We start from the raw sequence: 14835 nt of genomic DNA on the forward strand, positions 1-14835 counted from the left end.
AAAACAAAAAAAAAGTGTAGTATCTGTTCTTATCAGCTTAATATCTGATACGTCCTGCATCGCAGGACCAGAATATTAAACTCATTTTTGGCTCATGACGGAGTGCTAGGGGCTTGCTCCACCTCTGTCGCGGGTTGGCCCGGCATTGCAGTACCGCCGGGATCGGCCCACCTAAAATTAATTAAAACACAGCCTGAAATGGGTTAATATTCTGCAGTGATCAGATATTCCGCTGGTAGCAAAACTTGTTGTAGTTGTCGATTTGCCCAGTAGTTAGCTGCTTACACACCTCGATTTCTTGTAATTAATTTAACATTATCTTACGAAGTTTATTTATTTTTTTTTTTTTTTATTTTTTATTTTTTTTTTTTTTTTTTGCGGTTAGCCGGAACGCTCTTGCAGCCGCATTACACTAGGCTGGTAATTTATATGGGCACAGAAGAGTGCCTTCGGATGCCTCGTTGGCGTCACATATGGTCCGGCCACAGATAATTTTAATTACATTTTTTGGAGTTATATCCTTAGCTCCTCGCGAACGTCGTCGTCGCCGCCGCACGCACGCAGAATACGTGTGTACACACGTATGCAGTAGGCGGTGGACGATGTAAGCACTCGGCTAGGTGTAGCTCGCGCCGGCCTCGCGCCGGTGTAGCTCGCGCCGGCCTGGCGCTGCTGTGGGGCGGCCTCACGGCTTCTCCACTGCCCTGGCAGCCGGCGGCGTTCAAATGGGAGTCGCAGTTTACTGTTCGCCATGGAGGGTAGTACTGGGCTGTTGACGAGTGCTCTCGCGAATTCTCCTTCCTTCCGGCACTTGCTTTTGCGATGTTTTCGACGGTCGCCTGTTGCCATATCGGCCCGTACCACCGTGTGTCACTCCCACATGTGGAGCGCACACGCTGCAAGCATTTAGGCCCTTCGACTTGCGGTTTTTCCTTATCGCTTCTCGGCCTTTTGGCTAAGAAGCACCCCGCGGTCGGAGCGGTCCGTTGTGCTCTGTAGCGGGTCGCGAGTCGCGTTTCGTGGTCGTTTCGTTTGTTCTTGGTTTTTCCAGCGTTGATATTTTTGCGGTGAATATGTCGAACCGGTCGAACAGTATTCAATGCGTATTCGACAGAGCAGCGAGACGGCCTACGGCCTTTGAAATACAGGAATGGATATTTGGTGATCTGAAAGTACCGGAAAATGACGTCGACACCTTTCAACTGGATTTTGTCTTATTCTCGTTATTCGTGAAATTTCTCGACCAGGAGAAATACGAAAAGTATGGCCTGGCACTCGCGGGCGAACATCCGTTCCGCTACTTCGATGGAACTGTCGGAACAGTGCATATTGTGCCATCTGGCTTTGGGATACGGACTGTGCGGGTATTTAACGTACCCCCTGAGTGTCCCAATGACGTAATCGGCCGTGTCCTGTCGCGGTATGGCACGGTGCTCAGCATCACGAATGAGAAGTGGGGAAGTGCCTACCGTTTCCAGGGCAACAGCGGCGTTCGTAGTGTCCGCATGGACCTCCGCCAGCACATCCCGTCGTATATAAATGTTGCGAGTACCAGGGCCCAGATCACCTATATTGGGCAACCGCAGACTTGCTCCCTTTGTCAATCGACAGAGCATCTCCGCGTGGACTGCCCGCGCCGGCGTCCTGTACAACTGCCGCGGGAACGCACTGCTGGTACCGACCTTGTGCCTCTCCTCAGCGAGGTAGTGGCGGGCGCTGCCCACCGTCCCGCTGAGCGAACTGACGTGTCGCCCCCGCCAGAAGCAGTGCAACCGGCACCCAGTGCACCGGTTGACGGACCCGTCCCGGACCAGACGCCCGTTGTGGCGGTACCGCCGGCGGCGTCTGATGTGCCTGCTATGGCGAGTGATGTGGTCGCTGTCGAACAGATGGAGGTCGTTCTTCCTACCCCGCCCCTCCCGGCAGATGACGCTAAGTCCCCCCGCCGTCGTCATCGGCGCAAGAAGGCGAACCCGGACCAGCCGGCGGAGGAGGCGGACGGTTTACGTCCCCCTGAGAGCGGCAGTGAGGCTGACTCTCAGGCCTCCTCAGTTTCTCGCTCTGTTTCCGCTGACCGCTCGGGCGGTATGCGGCAAACTGCTCGGCAACTAGAGGCTCTTATCAGTTCCTCGCGAGATCGTGGAGCGATCCCTGCAAAACGAAAACATGACCAGGGTAGCGACCAGCCAATGCAGCGTACTCGTACCCTTTCACATCTTACTGTGTCCGACGCGTCTGCGCCGCCTGGCTCAGACTATCCTGCCGATGGGGGAGGCCTGAACTGGGCTGACGACGAGGGCGATGACATGCGTGATTGAGTGGGGCTTTCCCCACATGAGCTGCTTCGTATTTGTTTCTCACGTCCGGGGTGATATCGCTGGGTTCTGGTGTGGATATTTCCACACCTGCTTCCCTACGGCCGTAACCCTATCTGCCGTTGTCTCCTCTGTGTTGCTCTCCCATGCCTGCCTTTGACCGTCCGCCGGGAGCCCTCTCCCTTTTAACGATCAATATCAACTCCATCTCCAACCCGGTCAAACTTCGATCTCTAAAGGACTTTCTCCGCCTTGGTGCGTTTGATGTGGTCTTTCTCCAGGAGGTTTGTGCCCCTTTTCTATCTGACCTTGCTGGTTATGAGGCACTGTATAACATCGACCCTGACGCCCGGCGGGGTACTGCTTTGCTCTACCGCTCAGAGTTTACTCCATCCCACGTTACCACGCTACCCAACGGTCGCGTTCTTGCATGTATCCTTCAAGATGTCCTTTTTCTAAATGTCTATGCTCCTTCTGGTGCTAACCACAGGCATGACAGAACGACACTTTTTCAGTCTGATCTCCCCCCTTTCTTAGCAGCTCGTCGCCCTATCGTCTTTGGCGGAGACTTCAACTGTGTGGTTGCCGAAGTTGATCAGGTCCCGACGCCTATGCGGTGTGAAGCGCTCGCTTCGCTCCTTCGGGCGGCTGACCTTACTGACACGTGGCGCCACTTCCATCCCGCCTACACGCAATTTACCCACATCTATCCCACTGGAGCCAGCCGTATTGATCGTGTTTATGTCTCGGCTGATTTGACTCCCGCCCTTTGTGCCGTCCAAGTCATACCCGTGGCCTTTAGTGACCACTGTGCGTACTCGTGTTCCTTGCGTATCGCGGGTCCTGCCCCGGTTCCTCGTGGCACCTCTTGGAAGATGAATACCCTTCATCTCTCCCTGCCCGAACTTCGTGCTCTTGTCACGAAAACGTGGCAGGATTGTCTCGTGGACACTTCCCGGTACCCTACCACGGTGGTTTGGTGGCTCCGCTGTGCGAAGCCCCGGCTGCGACGTGTTATCCGGCAATATAGTCGCGACGTCGCCCACTGGAAACGTAGCACGTTGGATTTCTATCAGCAGTGTCTCACTGACGCCCTGACTCTTCCTGCTGACAGGTACGATCAGCTCCGCATGCGCCTCAACAAAATTAAAGCGCAAATCCTTCGCTTCTCTCGGGAGAAAGCCGACGGTATGATGGTGCGGTGTCGTTCTGCATCCCTGATTGATGGCGAGGAGCCATCCCTTTATCACCTTGCCTCTGAACGAACTCGTGCCAAGAAGAACACCATTCTGCGCCTTAAGACAGACGATGGTGCGCGTATCACGGACAACCGTGACGTCCTCCAACACCTGACGGACCATTTCACACACCTCTTCCAGGATGTTGAGGTCGACGTCGCTGCCCAACGTGTACTTGTCAGTGGGGTGCCTACTTCTTTGGATCGTCATGACCACGACTCTTTAACTGAGCCCCTGACACTCGCTGACCTCACGTCTGTCCTCCGTGCCTGTCCGGGACGCAAGTCACCTGGCCCCGACGGTCTCCCTTATGAGTTCTACCAACAATTTTGGGACCTGCTCGGCGACCGTTTCTGCAAAATGTGCGAGGAGATTTTTGCTGGATGCGACTTACCCGCCGACTTTTTATCTGGACGTATTGCCCTTATTCCAAAGGTGACTGGTCACTGTCGAGCTCAAGACCTGCGTCCTATCACTGTCCTTAACACTGACTATAAGTTGGTGGCACGATGCGTGGCCTCTCGTCTCAAACAGGCGATGACTAAGGTACTTTGCCCCACTCAATCCTGTGGCGTTTCGCGTCGGAACATCTTCACCGCCGCTTCCCTGTACCGCGATGTTGTCTTCCTCACCGCTGACACTCGCACCCCGGCTGCCATTCTTTCCTTGGACTTCGCCGGTGCTTTTGACAGGGTCTCGCACCCTTACCTGCTGGGCGTTATGTCGCGGATGGGTTTTGGGGAGCGCTTCATACGCATCATCCGGCATTTCTTGGATGGGGCGAATTCCACTATCGTGGTGAACGGTTGCCGGTCGCGCCCCATTCCCATCAGACGGTCAGTTCGACAGGGGTGTCCCTTGTCGATGTATTTGTTTGCCTTAGCGCTGGACCCCTTGCTGCGTGACATAGGCCGGTTGGTCGACGGTGTCGCTCTCCCAGGCGTCACCTTCCGCTGTGCGGCCTACGCCGATGACGTTGGTGTGTTCGTTGCTAACGCCAGGGACATCGATTCCGTTCGCCGCGTTCTCGACGTTTATGAACGGGCCTCCGGTGCTCAGTTAAATCCCAACAAGACCGTGTTGCTTCCGCTAGGGCCACGATCATTGACCGTCGAACGCCCCTGGTACCGCGTTGTGGGGGAACAGCGTATCTTGGGTCTTGAGGTGACTGCCTGTCCGCAGCGTATGTTAACCCTCACGTGGCGGCGGCTTCTCACACGCATCAGGGGCCTTTGCGTGAGCCACGCTGATCGACGGCTCGACCTCCATCAACGCATCCAGCTGATTAATGGTTATCTCCTCTCACGGGCATGGTATGTCGCCCAACTCCTTACGCTGCCCAAGCAGATCGGCCGAGCCATCTCGCAAGCAGTTTATTGGCTCTTGTGGCGGCATGCGCTGTTCAAGGTTGATGCGCTGACCTGTACGTTGCCGAAGGTCGATGGCGGCCTCGGCCTCATTGACTTTTCCCGGAAATGTGCGGCCCTTCTGATACACCGTGTCGCCGCTTTGCGCGAAGCCGACCCCGGTGGGACTACAGCGGTCCTCTTCGACCGTTATCGTCCACACTCGGCGCGTGCACCAATCTGTTTGACGCATATTCCGTTCCGGCTGACGACGGTCAGAGACTATTACTTCCACCGCAGTTATGTCCTCACAGTGGCCACTGACAAGGCACGCACGTCGAAGCGCCTTTACCAGGCACTCCGAGGCCAGCCCAAGCCACATAAATTAGAGGACAGACGACCGTCGGTCATCTGGCGCCAAGTTTGGGCTAATATTAACAACTCAGCCCTTCCCACGGCAGTTTCGGCGCTATGGTACCGTGTCGTCAACAATTTAATCCCCACTAACCATCGCCTGGCGGCCATCCGCCTACGGCCCTCGGCTGCTTGCGGCCGCTGTGGTGACGTTGACACCAGGGAGCATCGCCTCCTCTGCCCCCACGTCACAGAAGTGTGGACCCTTGCACGTGTACTCATAGCGCTGATCGGTGGGACGACGCCAGCAAATGTGTGCACCGACTGGTTCCTTACACCTGATCTTCAAACACAACCCCGACCAAGGCGTAACGCAATGGTGTGGCTCTTGGGCCACACCATTTTCACGATCTACGACCTTTCCCTCGCCGATGCTGTCTCTTACATGGACTACCTGTGGAGCCAGCATCGCGTGGCGGAATCTGCTCACAACTATACGACCACTTTTGCCCGGTATTTGAAAGTTGCAATGATCCATGGATATCAAACGGTGTTCCAGGTTGCCTAGGGCGCCTTGTCCAGGCATTGCCTGGGCTTGCCCCTGGTTCTTTGCACCAATCTTTGACTTGACTCACCCCAGATTCGCAATTGGAACAATTATTGCAAAAACTTTATTGGAAAAATAGGAATCACGCAATCAATCTTAGAAGCTTATTCCTTAGTTAATTCTCTGGGCGATGGGATTATCTCGCCAGTTTCATTTTCACTTGTGTGTGCTGCCGTCCCTGTTTTTAATTTCCTTTCATTTCTATCTTTCTTTCTTTCTTCCTTTTTGGTTCTCCACTCACTATTTCTTCACACCTGCAGAGCGAGGTGTCTTTCTGAGTCAAGTGTCGTCGCCCACTGCGGCATAGCAGAGTGTGCCCCTCGCTTTTAATTTCGTTCCTGGCAACAAGTCTTGCTACTCAATGCACCCTGTGCGTGCTGCGTCGACACTCTAGGATGGCGGCAATTTTGGAGAGGACAAGGAAGGGCTGTAGGGGAGGAAGGAGGCCCAAAAACAAAAAAAAACAAAAAAAAAGTGTAGTATCTGTTCTTATCAGCTTAATATCTGATACGTCCTGCATCGCAGGACCAGAATATTAAACTCATTTTTGGCTCATGACGGAGTGCTAGGGGCTTGCTCCACCTCTGTCGCGGGTTGGCCCGGCATTGCAGTACCGCCGGGATCGGCCCACCTAAAATTAATTAAAACACAGCCTGAAATGGGTTAATATTCTGCAGTGATCAGATATTCCGCTGGTAGCAAAACTTGTTGTAGTTGTCGATTTGCCCAGTAGTTAGCTGCTTACACACCTCGATTTCTTGTAATTAATTTAACATTATCTTACGAAGTTTATTTATTTTTTTTTTTTTTTATTTTTTATTTTTTTTTTTTTTTTTTGCGGTTAGCCGGAACGCTCTTGCAGCCGCATTACACTAGGCTGGTAATTTATATGGGCACAGAAGAGTGCCTTCGGATGCCTCGTTGGCGTCACATATGGTCCGGCCACAGATAATTTTAATTACATTTTTTGGAGTTATATCCTTAGCTCCTCGCGAACGTCGTCGTCGCCGCCGCACGCACGCAGAATACGTGTGTACACACGTATGCAGTAGGCGGTGGACGATGTAAGCACTCGGCTAGGTGTAGCTCGCGCCGGCCTCGCGCCGGTGTAGCTCGCGCCGGCCTGGCGCTGCTGTGGGGCGGCCTCACGGCTTCTCCACTGCCCTGGCAGCCGGCGGCGTTCAAATGGGAGTCGCAGTTTACTGTTCGCCATGGAGGGTAGTACTGGGCTGTTGACGAGTGCTCTCGCGAATTCTCCTTCCTTCCGGCACTTGCTTTTGCGATGTTTTCGACGGTCGCCTGTTGCCATATCGGCCCGTACCACCGTGTGTCACTCCCACATGTGGAGCGCACACGCTGCAAGCATTTAGGCCCTTCGACTTGCGGTTTTTCCTTATCGCTTCTCGGCCTTTTGGCTAAGAAGCACCCCGCGGTCGGAGCGGTCCGTTGTGCTCTGTAGCGGGTCGCGAGTCGCGTTTCGTGGTCGTTTCGTTTGTTCTTGGTTTTTCCAGCGTTGATATTTTTGCGGTGAATATGTCGAACCGGTCGAACAGTATTCAATGCGTATTCGACAGAGCAGCGAGACGGCCTACGGCCTTTGAAATACAGGAATGGATATTTGGTGATCTGAAAGTACCGGAAAATGACGTCGACACCTTTCAACTGGATTTTGTCTTATTCTCGTTATTCGTGAAATTTCTCGACCAGGAGAAATACGAAAAGTATGGCCTGGCACTCGCGGGCGAACATCCGTTCCGCTACTTCGATGGAACTGTCGGAACAGTGCATATTGTGCCATCTGGCTTTGGGATACGGACTGTGCGGGTATTTAACGTACCCCCTGAGTGTCCCAATGACGTAATCGGCCGTGTCCTGTCGCGGTATGGCACGGTGCTCAGCATCACGAATGAGAAGTGGGGAAGTGCCTACCGTTTCCAGGGCAACAGCGGCGTTCGTAGTGTCCGCATGGACCTCCGCCAGCACATCCCGTCGTATATAAATGTTGCGAGTACCAGGGCCCAGATCACCTATATTGGGCAACCGCAGACTTGCTCCCTTTGTCAATCGACAGAGCATCTCCGCGTGGACTGCCCGCGCCGGCGTCCTGTACAACTGCCGCGGGAACGCACTGCTGGTACCGACCTTGTGCCTCTCCTCAGCGAGGTAGTGGCGGGCGCTGCCCACCGTCCCGCTGAGCGAACTGACGTGTCGCCCCCGCCAGAAGCAGTGCAACCGGCACCCAGTGCACCGGTTGACGGACCCGTCCCGGACCAGACGCCCGTTGTGGCGGTACCGCCGGCGGCGTCTGATGTGCCTGCTATGGCGAGTGATGTGGTCGCTGTCGAACAGATGGAGGTCGTTCTTCCTACCCCGCCCCTCCCGGCAGATGACGCTAAGTCCCCCCGCCGTCGTCATCGGCGCAAGAAGGCGAACCCGGACCAGCCGGCGGAGGAGGCGGACGGTTTACGTCCCCCTGAGAGCGGCAGTGAGGCTGACTCTCAGGCCTCCTCAGTTTCTCGCTCTGTTTCCGCTGACCGCTCGGGCGGTATGCGGCAAACTGCTCGGCAACTAGAGGCTCTTATCAGTTCCTCGCGAGATCGTGGAGCGATCCCTGCAAAACGAAAACATGACCAGGGTAGCGACCAGCCAATGCAGCGTACTCGTACCCTTTCACATCTTACTGTGTCCGACGCGTCTGCGCCGCCTGGCTCAGACTATCCTGCCGATGGGGGAGGCCTGAACTGGGCTGACGACGAGGGCGATGACATGCGTGATTGAGTGGGGCTTTCCCCACATGAGCTGCTTCGTATTTGTTTCTCACGTCCGGGGTGATATCGCTGGGTTCTGGTGTGGATATTTCCACACCTGCTTCCCTACGGCCGTAACCCTATCTGCCGTTGTCTCCTCTGTGTTGCTCTCCCATGCCTGCCTTTGACCGTCCGCCGGGAGCCCTCTCCCTTTTAACGATCAATATCAACTCCATCTCCAACCCGGTCAAACTTCGATCTCTAAAGGACTTTCTCCGCCTTGGTGCGTTTGATGTGGTCTTTCTCCAGGAGGTTTGTGCCCCTTTTCTATCTGACCTTGCTGGTTATGAGGCACTGTATAACATCGACCCTGACGCCCGGCGGGGTACTGCTTTGCTCTACCGCTCAGAGTTTACTCCATCCCACGTTACCACGCTACCCAACGGTCGCGTTCTTGCATGTATCCTTCAAGATGTCCTTTTTCTAAATGTCTATGCTCCTTCTGGTGCTAACCACAGGCATGACAGAACGACACTTTTTCAGTCTGATCTCCCCCCTTTCTTAGCAGCTCGTCGCCCTATCGTCTTTGGCGGAGACTTCAACTGTGTGGTTGCCGAAGTTGATCAGGTCCCGACGCCTATGCGGTGTGAAGCGCTCGCTTCGCTCCTTCGGGCGGCTGACCTTACTGACACGTGGCGCCACTTCCATCCCGCCTACACGCAATTTACCCACATCTATCCCACTGGAGCCAGCCGTATTGATCGTGTTTATGTCTCGGCTGATTTGACTCCCGCCCTTTGTGCCGTCCAAGTCATACCCGTGGCCTTTAGTGACCACTGTGCGTACTCGTGTTCCTTGCGTATCGCGGGTCCTGCCCCGGTTCCTCGTGGCACCTCTTGGAAGATGAATACCCTTCATCTCTCCCTGCCCGAACTTCGTGCTCTTGTCACGAAAACGTGGCAGGATTGTCTCGTGGACACTTCCCGGTACCCTACCACGGTGGTTTGGTGGCTCCGCTGTGCGAAGCCCCGGCTGCGACGTGTTATCCGGCAATATAGTCGCGACGTCGCCCACTGGAAACGTAGCACGTTGGATTTCTATCAGCAGTGTCTCACTGACGCCCTGACTCTTCCTGCTGACAGGTACGATCAGCTCCGCATGCGCCTCAACAAAATTAAAGCGCAAATCCTTCGCTTCTCTCGGGAGAAAGCCGACGGTATGATGGTGCGGTGTCGTTCTGCATCCCTGATTGATGGCGAGGAGCCATCCCTTTATCACCTTGCCTCTGAACGAACTCGTGCCAAGAAGAACACCATTCTGCGCCTTAAGACAGACGATGGTGCGCGTATCACGGACAACCGTGACGTCCTCCAACACCTGACGGACCATTTCACACACCTCTTCCAGGATGTTGAGGTCGACGTCGCTGCCCAACGTGTACTTGTCAGTGGGGTGCCTACTTCTTTGGATCGTCATGACCACGACTCTTTAACTGAGCCCCTGACACTCGCTGACCTCACGTCTGTCCTCCGTGCCTGTCCGGGACGCAAGTCACCTGGCCCCGACGGTCTCCCTTATGAGTTCTACCAACAATTTTGGGACCTGCTCGGCGACCGTTTCTGCAAAATGTGCGAGGAGATTTTTGCTGGATGCGACTTACCCGCCGACTTTTTATCTGGACGTATTGCCCTTATTCCAAAGGTGACTGGTCACTGTCGAGCTCAAGACCTGCGTCCTATCACTGTCCTTAACACTGACTATAAGTTGGTGGCACGATGCGTGGCCTCTCGTCTCAAACAGGCGATGACTAAGGTACTTTGCCCCACTCAATCCTGTGGCGTTTCGCGTCGGAACATCTTCACCGCCGCTTCCCTGTACCGCGATGTTGTCTTCCTCACCGCTGACACTCGCACCCCGGCTGCCATTCTTTCCTTGGACTTCGCCGGTGCTTTTGACAGGGTCTCGCACCCTTACCTGCTGGGCGTTATGTCGCGGATGGGTTTTGGGGAGCGCTTCATACGCATCATCCGGCATTTCTTGGATGGGGCGAATTCCACTATCGTGGTGAACGGTTGCCGGTCGCGCCCCATTCCCATCAGACGGTCAGTTCGACAGGGGTGTCCCTTGTCGATGTATTTGTTTGCCTTAGCGCTGGACCCCTTGCTGCGTGACATAGGCCGGTTGGTCGACGGTGTCGCTCTCCCAGGCGTCACCTTCCGCTGTGCGGCCTACGCCGATGACGTTGGTGTGTTCGTTGCTAACGCCAGGGACATCGATTCCGTTCGCCGCGTTCTCGACGTTTATGAACGGGCCTCCGGTGCTCAGTTAAATCCCAACAAGACCGTGTTGCTTCCGCTAGGGCCACGATCATTGACCGTCGAACGCCCCTGGTACCGCGTTGTGGGGGAACAGCGTATCTTGGGTCTTGAGGTGACTGCCTGTCCGCAGCGTATGTTAACCCTCACGTGGCGGCGGCTTCTCACACGCATCAGGGGCCTTTGCGTGAGCCACGCTGATCGACGGCTCGACCTCCATCAACGCATCCAGCTGATTAATGGTTATCTCCTCTCACGGGCATGGTATGTCGCCCAACTCCTTACGCTGCCCAAGCAGATCGGCCGAGCCATCTCGCAAGCAGTTTATTGGCTCTTGTGGCGGCATGCGCTGTTCAAGGTTGATGCGCTGACCTGTACGTTGCCGAAGGTCGATGGCGGCCTCGGCCTCATTGACTTTTCCCGGAAATGTGCGGCCCTTCTGATACACCGTGTCGCCGCTTTGCGCGAAGCCGACCCCGGTGGGACTACAGCGGTCCTCTTCGACCGTTATCGTCCACACTCGGCGCGTGCACCAATCTGTTTGACGCATATTCCGTTCCGGCTGACGACGGTCAGAGACTATTACTTCCACCGCAGTTATGTCCTCACAGTGGCCACTGACAAGGCACGCACGTCGAAGCGCCTTTACCAGGCACTCCGAGGCCAGCCCAAGCCACATAAATTAGAGGACAGACGACCGTCGGTCATCTGGCGCCAAGTTTGGGCTAATATTAACAACTCAGCCCTTCCCACGGCAGTTTCGGCGCTATGGTACCGTGTCGTCAACAATTTAATCCCCACTAACCATCGCCTGGCGGCCATCCGCCTACGGCCCTCGGCTGCTTGCGGCCGCTGTGGTGACGTTGACACCAGGGAGCATCGCCTCCTCTGCCCCCACGTCACAGAAGTGTGGACCCTTGCACGTGTACTCATAGCGCTGATCGGTGGGACGACGCCAGCAAATGTGTGCACCGACTGGTTCCTTACACCTGATCTTCAAACACAACCCCGACCAAGGCGTAACGCAATGGTGTGGCTCTTGGGCCACACCATTTTCACGATCTACGACCTTTCCCTCGCCGATGCTGTCTCTTACATGGACTACCTGTGGAGCCAGCATCGCGTGGCGGAATCTGCTCACAACTATACGACCACTTTTGCCCGGTATTTGAAAGTTGCAATGATCCATGGATATCAAACGGTGTTCCAGGTTGCCTAGGGCGCCTTGTCCAGGCATTGCCTGGGCTTGCCCCTGGTTCTTTGCACCAATCTTTGACTTGACTCACCCCAGATTCGCAATTGGAACAATTATTGCAAAAACTTTATTGGAAAAATAGGAATCACGCAATCAATCTTAGAAGCTTATTCCTTAGTTAATTCTCTGGGCGATGGGATTATCTCGCCAGTTTCATTTTCACTTGTGTGTGCTGCCGTCCCTGTTTTTAATTTCCTTTCATTTCTATCTTTCTTTCTTTCTTCCTTTTTGGTTCTCCACTCACTATTTCTTCACACCTGCAGAGCGAGGTGTCTTTCTGAGTCAAGTGTCGTCGCCCACTGCGGCATAGCAGAGTGTGCCCCTCGCTTTTAATTTCGTTCCTGGCAACAAGTCTTGCTACTCAATGCACCCTGTGCGTGCTGCGTCGACACTCTAGGATGGCGGCAATTTTGGAGAGGACAAGGAAGGGCTGTAGGGGAGGAAGGAGGCCCAAAAACAAAAAAAAAAAAAAAAAAAGTGTAGTATCTGTTCTTATCAGCTTAATATCTGATACGTCCTGCATCGCAGGACCAGAATATTAAACTCATTTTTGGCTCATGACGGAGTGCTAGGGGCTTGCTCCACCTCTGTCGCGGGTTGGCCCGGCATTGCAGTACCGCCGGGATCGGCCCACCTAAAATTAATTAAAACACAGCCTGAAATGGGTTAATATTCTGCAGTGATCAGATATTCCGCTGGTAGCAAAACTTGTTGTAGTTGTCGATTTGCCCAGTAGTTAGCTGCTTACACACCTCGATTTCTTGTAATTAATTTAACATTATCTTACGAAGTTTATTTATTTTTTTTTTTTTTTATTTTTTTTTTTTTTTTTTTTTTGCGGTTAGCCGGAACGCTCTTGCAGCCGCATTACACTAGGCTGGTAATTTATATGGGCACAGAAGAGTGCCTTCGGATGCCTCGTTGGCGTCACATATGGTCCGGCCACAGATAATTTTAATTACATTTTTTGGAGTTATATCCTTAGCTCCTCGCGAACGTCGTCGTCGCCGCCGCACGCACGCAGAATACGTGTGTACACACGTATGCAGTAGGCGGTGGACGATGTAAGCACTCGGCTAGGTGTAGCTCGCGCCGGCCTCGCGCCGGTGTAGCTCGCGCCGGCCTGGCGCTGCTGTGGGGCGGCCTCACGGCTTCTCCACTGCCCTGGCAGCCGGCGGCGTTCAAATGGGAGTCGCAGTTTACTGTTCGCCATGGAGGGTAGTACTGGGCTGTTGACGAGTGCTCTCGCGAATTCTCCTTCCTTCCGGCACTTGCTTTTGCGATGTTTTCGACGGTCGCCTGTTGCCATATCGGCCCGTACCACCGTGTGTCACTCCCACATGTGGAGCGCACACGCTGCAAGCATTTAGGCCCTTCGACTTGCGGTTTTTCCTTATCGCTTCTCGGCCTTTTGGCTAAGAAGCACCCCGCGGTCGGAGCGGTCCGTTGTGCTCTGTAGCGGGTCGCGAGTCGCGTTTCGTGGTCGTTTCGTTTGTTCTTGGTTTTTCCAGCGTTGATATTTTTGCGGTGAATATGTCGAACCGGTCGAACAGTATTCAATGCGTATTCGACAGAGCAGCGAGACGGCCTACGGCCTTTGAAATACAGGAATGGATATTTGGTGATCTGAAAGTACCGGAAAATGACGTCGACACCTTTCAACTGGATTTTGTCTTATTCTCGTTATTCGTGAAATTTCTCGACCAGGAGAAATACGAAAAGTATGGCCTGGCACTCGCGGGCGAACATCCGTTCCGCTACTTCGATGGAACTGTCGGAACAGTGCATATAGTGCCATCTGGCTTTGGGATACGGACTGTGCGGGTATTTAACGTACCCCCTGAGTGTCCCAATGACGTAATCGGCCGTGTCCTGTCGCGGTATGGCACGGTGCTCAGCATCACGAATGAGAAGTGGGGAAGTGCCTACCGTTTCCAGGGCAACAGCGGCGTTCGTAGTGTCCGCATGGACCTCCGCCAGCACATCCCGTCGTATATAAATGTTGCGAGTACCAGGGCCCAGGTCACCTATATTGGGCAACCGCAAACTTGCTCCCTTTGTCAATCGACGGAGCATCTCCGCGTGGACTGCCCGCGCCGGCGTCCTGTGCAACTGCCGCGGGAACGCGCTGCTGGTACCGACCTTGTGCCTCTCCTCAGCGAGGTAGTGGCGGGCGCTGCCCACCGTCCCGCTGAGCGACCTGACGTGTCGCCCCCGCCAGAAGCAGTGCAACCGGCACCCAGTGCACCGGCTGACGGACCCGTCCCGGACCAGACGCCCGTTGTGGCGGTACCGCCGGCGGTGTCTGATGTGCCTGCTATGGCGAGTGATGTGGTCGCTGTCGAACAGATGGAGGTCGTTCTTCCTACCCCGCCCATCCCGGCAGATGACGCTAAGTCCCCCCGCCGTCGTCATCGGCGCAAGAAGGCGAACCCGGACCAGCCGGCGGAGGAAGCGGACGGTTTACGTCCTCCTGAGAGCGGCAGTGAGGCTGACTCTCAGGCCTCCTCAGTTTCCCGCTCTGTTTCCGCTGACCGCTCGGGCGGTATGCGGCAAACTGCTCGGCAACTAGAGGCTCTTATCAGTTCCTCGCGAGATCGGGGAGCGATCCCTGCAAAACGGAAACATGACCAGGGTAGCGACCAGCCAATGCAGCGT

The 14835-nt window shown here is 54.8% G+C and overlaps 1 non-coding gene and 2 pseudogenes across 1 annotated transcript; all 3 read left to right on the forward strand.

Moving 5' to 3' along the window:
- LOC126421052 (U2 spliceosomal RNA) lies at window positions 1–176 on the forward strand (annotated as a pseudogene).
- A 6144-nt stretch (window positions 177–6320) lies between these two features.
- On the forward strand, window positions 6321–6496 carry LOC126421063 (U2 spliceosomal RNA; annotated as a pseudogene).
- A 6134-nt stretch (window positions 6497–12630) lies between these two features.
- Window positions 12631–12816, forward strand: LOC126421085 (U2 spliceosomal RNA). The gene has a single exon (XR_007576117.1). It is a non-coding gene; the product is annotated as a U2 spliceosomal RNA (small nuclear RNA).
- The last annotated feature ends 2019 nt before the right edge of the window (window positions 12817–14835 follow it).

This window comes from Schistocerca serialis, chromosome 1, assembly GCF_023864345.2.
Source record: "Schistocerca serialis cubense isolate TAMUIC-IGC-003099 chromosome 1, iqSchSeri2.2, whole genome shotgun sequence".
Taxonomy (NCBI): Eukaryota; Metazoa; Arthropoda; class Insecta; order Orthoptera; family Acrididae; genus Schistocerca; species Schistocerca serialis.